At 44.5% G+C, this 9367-nt stretch overlaps 1 non-coding gene across 1 annotated transcript; it reads right to left on the bottom strand.

The window, feature by feature from the left end:
- Positions 1-7390: 7390 nt before the first annotated feature.
- Positions 7391-7527, bottom strand: LOC132217704 (small nucleolar RNA SNORA76). The gene has a single exon (XR_009448972.1). It is a non-coding gene; the product is annotated as a small nucleolar RNA SNORA76 (small nucleolar RNA).
- Between the last annotated feature and the right edge of the window lie 1840 nt (positions 7528-9367).

Below are 9367 nucleotides of genomic sequence, written 5' to 3'. Positions count from 1 at the left end.
ACATTGGCCGGGCGATTTCCTAGTATCTTGATAATTCTGCTTATTGATAACTCAGAAAAATATTTATGTTTATCATTATTACTAGAACCATCACATTTTATTTTTTGCTGACATTTCATTGCTATAAATGGCCTAACGCATAGCTATAACACCTGCACATTTCTAAGGAAAATAAGAAAGGAATTCCTGTTGTAGCACCTTTGGAATCATAGATTAATAATGAAGCAACAATTAGTCAGGAATAGAGTGTGAAGCTCAACTCAGTTTCACTTTCCAGGTCTGAACAGCAGAATTTCCCTCAGTATATGAGATAATACACGTAACATTCACTGCCATGCCAAGCACACCAAAGGAGCTTAATGTTAGCTTTAATTATATTGATGCTTTTTAGTACTATAGAGATGGTTCCTACAAGCCCTCCTGTTTATATAGCACTAGAGGCCCAGCGCATGAAATTGTACACGGATTGGTCCCTAGGCCTGGCCTGAAATCAGGGCCATCTTCTGCTCACTTGCCAGTCCTCAGTCCTGCCCCGCCGCCACCCTCCCCAGTTCCCTGTGCTTCCCCATTGGCCATGATTGGAGCCTGCAGGCCGGGAGCAGGGACCAAGAGGTCAGCCATTCCACCTGCTCACCAGTCCCCGTCCCACCCTGCTGCCACCCACCCCGGTTCCCCGTGGTTCCCCGTTCGCCATCCAGCATTCAGAGCCTGTGGGCTCAGGGGAGGTGCCGAGAGGTGGTCAATGCACCTCATAGCGGCTGGTGAATTTGTTGTTCTGGTTGTTACCCTGTTACGGTCGCTAGCCTTTTATTATATAGGATTATGAAGCTTGCTTGACTAGTCAACAAAAAGAAAATGTAAAGAAATAAAAATATGAAGAAAAAGCCCATTCAACATCCTAATTTCTCATATGGCTTTGATATGTATTACAAGTTCTAAAGAAAATATTAGAAATTAGCAATGTATAAAAAATAAACTTACTATGATTAAGTTCAGTTAAACTCTATTATGACATTTCTGTCCTTAAGAGATGGCTTTATTTATTTAACTGATATTTCTTGCTTAAAATTCTTCTTTGTCTGATATTAATATATTTACACCAGCATTATTTTAGTTCATGTTCTTATGATATATCTTTCCTCATTTCTTTATTTTAGACAGTTTTTGATCCTTAAAAACATAGCTTGTTGCCCTAGCCAGTGTGGCTGAGTTGGTTGAGTGTTATCCCATGCACCGAAAGGTTGCCAGTTCCATTCCTGGTCAGGGCACATGCCCCAGTTGCAGGCTCAATTCCTGGTAGGAAGTGTGCAGGAGGCAGCTGAATCAGTTTTGCTCTCATATTGAAGTTTATCACTCTCTCCCTTTCTCGCTCTCTTAAAAAAATTCAGTAAAAAAAATCTTAAAAAGAAAACATATCTTGTCGACAGCATATAGTAGGGTTTTATTATATCTACCCAATCTGAATGTTTATAGAATGTTTATTTCATTAACATTTAATTTTGTTACAGTTATTACTGCAATTATTACCAAGTCTATAATCTTGCTTTATCTCTTTTCCCTTTCTCTTTCTTTGTTTCTTTTTCTCTGCTTGCTTGCGTTAACTTTGGATTTATCAAGTATTTTTGTTATTCCTATTCCTTTCTCTTTTTTCGTATGTATGTATGTATTCAATTGATTGCAGTATTTATCCTTGATTTGTTAAAGTTTACTTGAAATTAGTACTTTTAATTTCCAAAAGAATGCAATTATTTTATAACTAGAGGCCCGGTGCACAAAAATTTGTGCACTCGGGGGGGGGGAGGGGGGGGTCCCTCAGCCCGGCCTGTGCCCTCTCGCAGTCTGGGAACCCTCGGGTGATAACGACCTGCTGGCTTAGGCCTGCTCCCAGGTGGCAGAGGGCAGGCCCAATCCCTAGGTGCAGCCCCTGGTTGGGCTCAGAGCAGGGCCGATTGGGGAGTTGGGGCTCTGCCACTCTCACACTCAGGGCAGGGCTGATGGGGAGGTTATGGCTCTACCCTGTCACACACAGAGCAGAGACCGTGGGGGGCGGGTTGGGGCGCCACACACTGTCACACACGGAGCCGCAGGGCGATCAGGGGGTTGGGGAGCTCCCCCCTATCAGGCACAGAGCAGGGCTGATCAGGGGGTTGGGGTGCCTTCCCCTGTCACGAACAGAGCAGGGCAGATAGGGAGGTTGGGGCCCCACCCCCTGTCACACACAGAGCCGCAGGGCGATCAGGGGGTTTGGGTGCTGCCCCCTGTCACGCTGATCCCGGTGCCAGGAGGCCTCGTGGCTCTGCTGATCCTGGTGCTGGGAGGCATATTACCCTTTTACTATATAGGATAGAGGCTTGGTGCATGGGTGGGTTGGCTGGTTTGCCCTGAAGGGTGTCCTGGATCAGGGTGGGGGTCCCCACTGGGGTGCCTGGCCATCCTGGGTGAAGGGATGATGGCTATTTGCAGCTGGTCACACACCCTTCAGGGTGGGGGTCCCCACTGGGGTGCCTGGCCAGTCTGGGTGAGGGGCTGAGGGCTGTTTTCAGGCTTGCGGGTGACTGAAGCTCCCAACTGCTCCTTTTTTTCTTTTAATTTTTTATTCTGGGCCAGCTTTAGCTCTGACTCCAACTCTGAGGCTTATGCTGCTGAAAGGTATCTGGTTTGTTTGTATTCTATAATCAAAACACTGTATCAATTCCAGCTCTGAGATCCCGGCTCGCCGAAAGCCCGTTTCTGGGGTTTTGTTTAGCTTCTATATTTGTAACTATGTTTCAAACTGCAAACTCAGAGGCCGGCAAGGCAGGTGGGGAACGTTGGAGTCCTCTGTCACTGAGGCAAGCAAGCCTCATGTTAGTTTCAAGCTGCCTGGCTGCCAGCCGCCATCTTGGCTGCAGTTAATTTGCATATCACCCTGATTAGCCAATGGGAAGGGTAGCAGACGTATGCTAATTACCATGTTTCTCTTTTATTAGATAGGATAGCTTAACTCCATTTGACCTTAACTTGGGACTTTGTATTTTTGTTCTTCTTTCATGTTACTAACATTCTCCATCTTGTCTTTGAGGATATTTATTGTATTTATTTTAAATTCTTGGCCCATTTGTTTTGATAATATAGAGAATATATACTTACTTTTTGTTTCTTATTGCATTTACGTTGCTTTTCTTTTTCCAGTTTTATGGCCTGTGAGCTGCTATATTCTCCTCAGTTATTAGTTACCCTGTCTGGTAGGAAGGGCCAGCAGCAGGTACTGACCTGTGACTCTTCTAGGATGTTTGGACAAAGGGAAAAGATGAGCTTCCTGGTAGAGAGCTGCAGGTACCATAGAACTGTTGTTCTCTAACTCTTAAATGCTCTCTGCCCCTCGTGAACCCTTAAGTTAAGGAGTAGGAATCCCTTAGGTTTGGAGTTTAGTGTTTTTGGACTAGAGAGTGGAAGAATCAGTGGGAGTTGGCAACACAATACCCCATATGTTATCATCAGTGCCTCAACCCTGTAGGATTTGAGTTCTGCTCTCATATTTGAGCTCTGATAACTCTGGATTGCCAGGTAGCAATGTTGGGCAAAGGTTGTTCCAAAGCTTCATGTGTATGGGAGCGCGTGGAGGTGAGTGGAGACTAAAATAGAACTTACAAAATTCTCCTGCGGGTTCTGTTCTCACTGTGTAATGTGTAGGCTGTATCTATCAAAGCCCCCATGCCTACCTCAGCTGGATGTTCCTGGCTTTGAAGATGGAGGAAGTGGACCACCCGCCAAGGAATGCAGGCAGCGTCAAGCATATCAAACTCGCGGCCCGCGGGCTGCATGCCTCATTTATTTGGCCCGTCTTAGCCTTTGAGTTTGACATGCTTGTTTTAAGCTGAAAAAAGTCAAGGAAATGAATTCTCCACTAGATTTTCCAGAAAGGAATGCAGCCCTTTCTGGTGTGGACACCTTGATTTTAGTCCTGTGAAATTATTTTTAAATGGATGACCTCTAGAACCATCAGAGAGCGATTTTCAAACAGTGTGCCACAAGAATTTAAAATAACATACAATACTTGTATTGAGTCAGGAGCACTGACCTCTTTTCCCTTAGATTGTCAAATAAAAAAATGACAACAGTCAATATAACAATAGCTGTCTGGTCCGAATGAATCAAAATTATACCTATATTTTTTCCAGGCAAAAAAATATATTTTTTTGGTGTGCTGCATAATTTTAGTAATTAGTTTATGTATGCCATGAGAGGAAAAACGTTGAAAATTGCTGCTATAAGGTAATAAATTCATGTTGTTTTAAATTACTAATTTTGTGGTAATTGGTTATGGTAGCAATAGGAAACAAATACATTGCTGAATAGGATGAAGTAATTAGTAATGATAAAAACTAACATGCAAATAAGTTACTTGAAGATTCTCATGATGGAGGTGACTATAAATTTGCTAAGTATTATTTTTCCCCCCAGAATATCTTGTACAAATTTTAAAAAGGCAAAAGATTTATGCAATCTGAGGAGAAACCAGAGTATCTTGTACAAATTTTAGATGACTTAGTGAAATGGAAACATTCTTTTTTAAAAAAAATATGTGTTTTAAAAGTTGATTTTAGAGGGAGAGGAAGGAAGAGGGAGAGATTGAAACATCTATGAGAAAGAGACATCCATTAGCTGCCTCCTGCATGCCCCCTACTGGGAATTGAGCCTATAGCTTGGGCATGTGCCTTGACCAGGAATCAAGCCAGTGACCTTTTGGTGCATGGGACAATGCTCAACCAACTGAGCCACACCAGCCAGGCAAAAACATTCTTGAGAGAGAGGTTTAACTGAAGAACTAATTTCATGTCCTTGCAGGTCTTTTATTTGATAGTAGTGTCCCGGTGCACAGATTCATGCACATTGAAAGGAAATTAATTAGAAGAAATATTTTAATTTTGCTATTCGCCCTTTCTCTATAATAGAAGTGTCAACCAAATTCATGATTGACAATGACAGATCGAAACAAACGCATGCGATTGGCCCCAGTGAGAGCTTTATATGTATCGCGCATGTGTGAGTCAATTTAGCCTTTTATAGCTATAGAATAAACTTGCTTAATTAGTCCTGCTTTCTGGTTTAGCTAAACTTTTTCCAGCCCAGTGAAGCACCCCAACTTCTCTTTTAGGCAATTGTCAGCAACACGCAGTAAATATCAACATGGAGCAGATTATTATTGTAGATCATGCAGGGAGAACAAAGGGTAAAATATTTAACTGTAGAAGTGTTTGATTATATTCTGTGCAGTGAGAAAACCTGAAGTCATTTTCAAGTTCCACCATTTCTTCTTTTCAGTTGGGTCAAGTTTCTAAACTTTCTAAATCTCCATTTTCTGGCTAATGAAAAGAAAATAGGATTCTACTGAGTCTCCTATCTACCTACTCCAGGACTTCTGTGAGGATCAAAGGAGATGTGGCATGTGAAAACGGTTCACAAACATTTGGTTAAACTGTAAAATGTTTGCACCTGGCTATAAAGCAAGTCAGGTTCCTGGGCTGAAGAAACTCCAAGGAGGCTAGTTGCTAGGGAGATGAAGCCAGGTGTTGCTATGTGACATCATTACCTGGTGCCCACAGCCACCGTTTCTGGGCTGGGCTGGACTGTGGGCCGCATTTTGCGCCATGGGGTCTTGGCAGTGTTGGCTGCGATTTGGTGGGGTGTCTGGGGTGTTGGCAGGGCCTGTGTCCCACTAGGGGGAAGCTGACTGTTGGTTTGTCGGCACCAGGTCTGTGGTGCTGTTTATTTTTAAATGGCCAGTGCACATGGTGGCAGCTCCTGCATTGAGTGTCTGCCCCCTGGTGGTCAGTGAGCATCATAGCTACTGGTTGGACGGACACTTAGCCTTTTATATCCTAGAGGCCTGGTGCACGACATTTGCACACGGGATGGGAAGAGTAGGAGGGTCTCTCTCAGCCCGGCCTGTGCCCTTTCCCACTCTGGGAGCCCTTGAGGGATGTCCGACTGACAGCTTAGGCCCAGTCAGACATCCTTGGCACTGCCACAGTGGCAGGCCAGCAGCAGGCCACTGTGCTCACCAGCTATCAGCCCGACTTGTGGCTGAGCAGCGCTCCCCCTGTGGAAGTGCACTGACCACGAAGGGGCAGCTCCTGCATTGAGCGTCTGCCCCCTGGTGGCCAGTGTGCATCATAGCAACTGATCGTTCCACAGTTAGGTCAATTTGCATATTACCCTTTTATTTTATAAGATAATAAAAACCAGTGATCATAATAGCAGAACAACCAGAACGGGATATCCTATATAATAAAAACCCAGCGACCATAACAGCAGAACGACCAGAATGACTGCACTGACCATCTCTCGGTCCCTTTCCCCAGCCAGCAGGCTCCAATCGCTGATGGCAAACGGGGACCTGGGGTGAGTGGTGGGGGATGCGGGTGGTGCCAGGCCAAGGCCCCTGCCCTGCTGGTTGCCCCAAACGCAGAGGGCGACCTGCAGCAGGGGTGGGGCCGGCGAGCGGGTGGGAGCAGCCAACCTCTTAGTCCCTCCCCTGGCCATTAGGCTCCCATTGCCGGATGGGGAATGGGGAACTGGGGTGGGTGGCAGCGCAGGGCGGGACTGGTGAACGGGTGGAACAGGCTGACCTCTTGGTTCCTTCCCCCAGCCCACAGGCTCCAATTGTCACCAATGGTGAACAGGGACCTGGGGTGGGTGGCAGAGGATGCAGGTGGCACCAGGCCACGGTCCCCACCCTGCTCGTCATCCCACACACAGAGGGCAACCTGCGGCGGGGGTAGGGCTGGCGAGCGGGTGGGAACGGCCGACCTCTCGGACCCTCCTCTGGCTGTCAGGCTCCCATCGCTTGATGGCGAACAAGGAACCGGGATGGGTGGCGGCAGGGGGCAGGGCCGACTGCTGGGGAGAATGACCCTGATCACAGGCTAGGCCTAGGGACTGTACCCATGCACAATTTCGTGTGCTGGGCCTCTAGTATGTAGATAATTGGCTAATGGAAAAATCAGTCCATAATCATTGTTTTTGGAAGTAAGTTTATTTAATGGACTTGAAATGGAGCCATTTCTATTTTTCTGAGAATATTATAATCAGATCAATTGTTTCTCGACCCTACCAAAGATTTTAAAAACATTTTTTTTAGTTCAAGTAAAAGATGGCAAAATAAGCGAGACATCAATCTGGTTGTACATGGTTGTAACTCCTTTTTATGGGTGTCTATATTTCATGGAAACCTTTTAAAATTTAATTTTGTTTTTTATTTTTTGGTGTGCCACAGAATTTTTGTAATTAGTTTATGTGTGCCATGAGATGAAAAAGGTTGAAAATCGCTGCTCAAGGGCATAGTTTAAGGACTAGGTAGTTAGAAACCCCAGTCACCCCCCCCCCCCCCATCCCAGAGCAGTGCCAGCTGTGTTGCTCAGAGTTAAAAGGACTGCCTGCTGTGGGAGCGGTTGGCCCCAGTAATGTGCTGGCATATGCTCTGGTGCTGCAGCCTGAACCCCCTGGGCACCACAGGCAGGTGCAATGGGGGCTGAAAGGCAGCTCCTGAAACCTTTTTTTGGTGTGTGTCCCATAAGAAAAAAAAAAAGAGAGAGAGAGAATAACAAGAACTTTCTTCACTGACTAATATGATACTAACATGTGAAATAACAAGAGGATGAAACTTACAATTTAAAAAAAAGTACTGAAATGCTGGCAGGCGGTCAGACTATTGCCAGCCGCCTGGTTATTCTCTGCATAGTTTTGATATACCTGTCCAAGCATGTTTGGCAAAGTGGAAATTTAGTTATTGCTGAAATTGTGTGCAAGAGTCTAAGAAAAATTCTTTACAACATGTTTGGGATTATAAAGAATTTGGCTGAAAGAAAACTGTAATAGATGCTTTCTCTTTGAGGTCTATTGTAGTCACTCTGGCAGCCCAGCCTAAATCTTACTATCTTGCTTTGGAGGTACTTGAAGGGAAAAATGTTTCATTTTTGTGAAGAGCTGTCTGACACAGGAAAACTTCACCTTCAATAAGATTATTTCTGGGCACAAGAACAATTGTAGCATTGTTTCTTCAAAATCGCTGGAATACACCTGAGAAGCCCTCCTTGTAGAATATGCTTCAATTTATGTCCCATTACTGCTGTCAGAGCTTTTGTGTCCAACTCTCTTTTGTTTCCAAATGATGGGTAGAGTTGTCACTTCATAGACAATTCAGAGAGGTGTTTTGAGCTGTCATTGTTTAGGAAGTTTTTATTCTTCTGAAGACCTCAGAAGAAAGATGCAGTAAAAGATGTTAGGTCAGACAGCTAAAGGTTTTCTACACTTAATTCCATTGTATATTTTCTCTACCTGATGGTATCAATGATTTCACGTGAGGGCATTTTCTTTGATGAGGTTCACAGATAGAGTGCAGGATGTTTTATTTTGATCAGTTTGGAAGTGGCTGGGCTGGTTATATGTATAAGAAAGCTTTCATGGCTTTTTAAATTTCATGTGTTCTTTGCTCTGTAGTTTTTAGTTTCACCCAGATACAAGTTTTTTATTTATTTACTAGAGGCCCGGTGCATGAAATTTGTGCAAGGGGCTCGGCCCTCGCAGCCATGGCTTTGTCCCGAAGGACATCCAGTCTAATTAGCATATTATGCTTTTATTATTATAGGTAGTTATTTTCTACAGGAAATTTCAGCAATATCATCCTTAGAGCAGTAATGTCTTTTATTTTTCAGAATCTTAACTAGGAATTTATATCAATTATGAAAACATTTATTTTCTAGACATTTCATTATAATATATTTTAGTAGTGAAAAGTTGGAGAGAACCTAAGCATTCACCAATAGAAGCTGATGATATTATGACATAGATTATGATCTATGCTAATAAAAGGGTAATATGCTAATTAGACTGGATAGACCAGACGTCTTCTGGACGTCCTTCCGGACGTCCTTCTGGACAAAGCCACAGCAGCTGCGAGGGCCAAGGAGGGCCAGCAGCTATGGCAGCCTGCAGCAGCAGCAGCAGCAGCAGGGTGATGGAGGCAGCGCCTTCCCCTGATCAGCCCTGTCGCCTCCCACAGAGGGAGGCCAGACTATCGCGTAGGCCTGCTCCCCATGGGGAGTGAGCCTAAGCCAACAGTAGCACATCCCCTTGAGGGCTCCTGGACAGTGAGAAGGGGTAGGCCGGGCTGAGGGATTCCACCCCTGCCACCGCCCCGCCCAGTGCATGAATTTTTGTGCACTGGGCCTCTAGTATATTTATAAAGCATAATGCTATATTTTAAAGTGAAAGCGGATTGTAAAATACTGTGAATTCAATCATGTAAAGTATATGTAGGTATTTATGGGAAAAATGATTGGAAGAATATAAAAAAAATGTTAGCAATGGTTATCTGTGGTGGTGG

The sequence above is a fragment of the Myotis daubentonii genome, chromosome 15 (assembly GCF_963259705.1).
Source record: "Myotis daubentonii chromosome 15, mMyoDau2.1, whole genome shotgun sequence".
Classification (NCBI taxonomy): Eukaryota; Metazoa; Chordata; class Mammalia; order Chiroptera; family Vespertilionidae; genus Myotis; species Myotis daubentonii.
The sequence above is the reverse complement of the archived record's forward strand: the minus strand, read 5'-3'. Positions and strand labels throughout refer to the sequence as shown.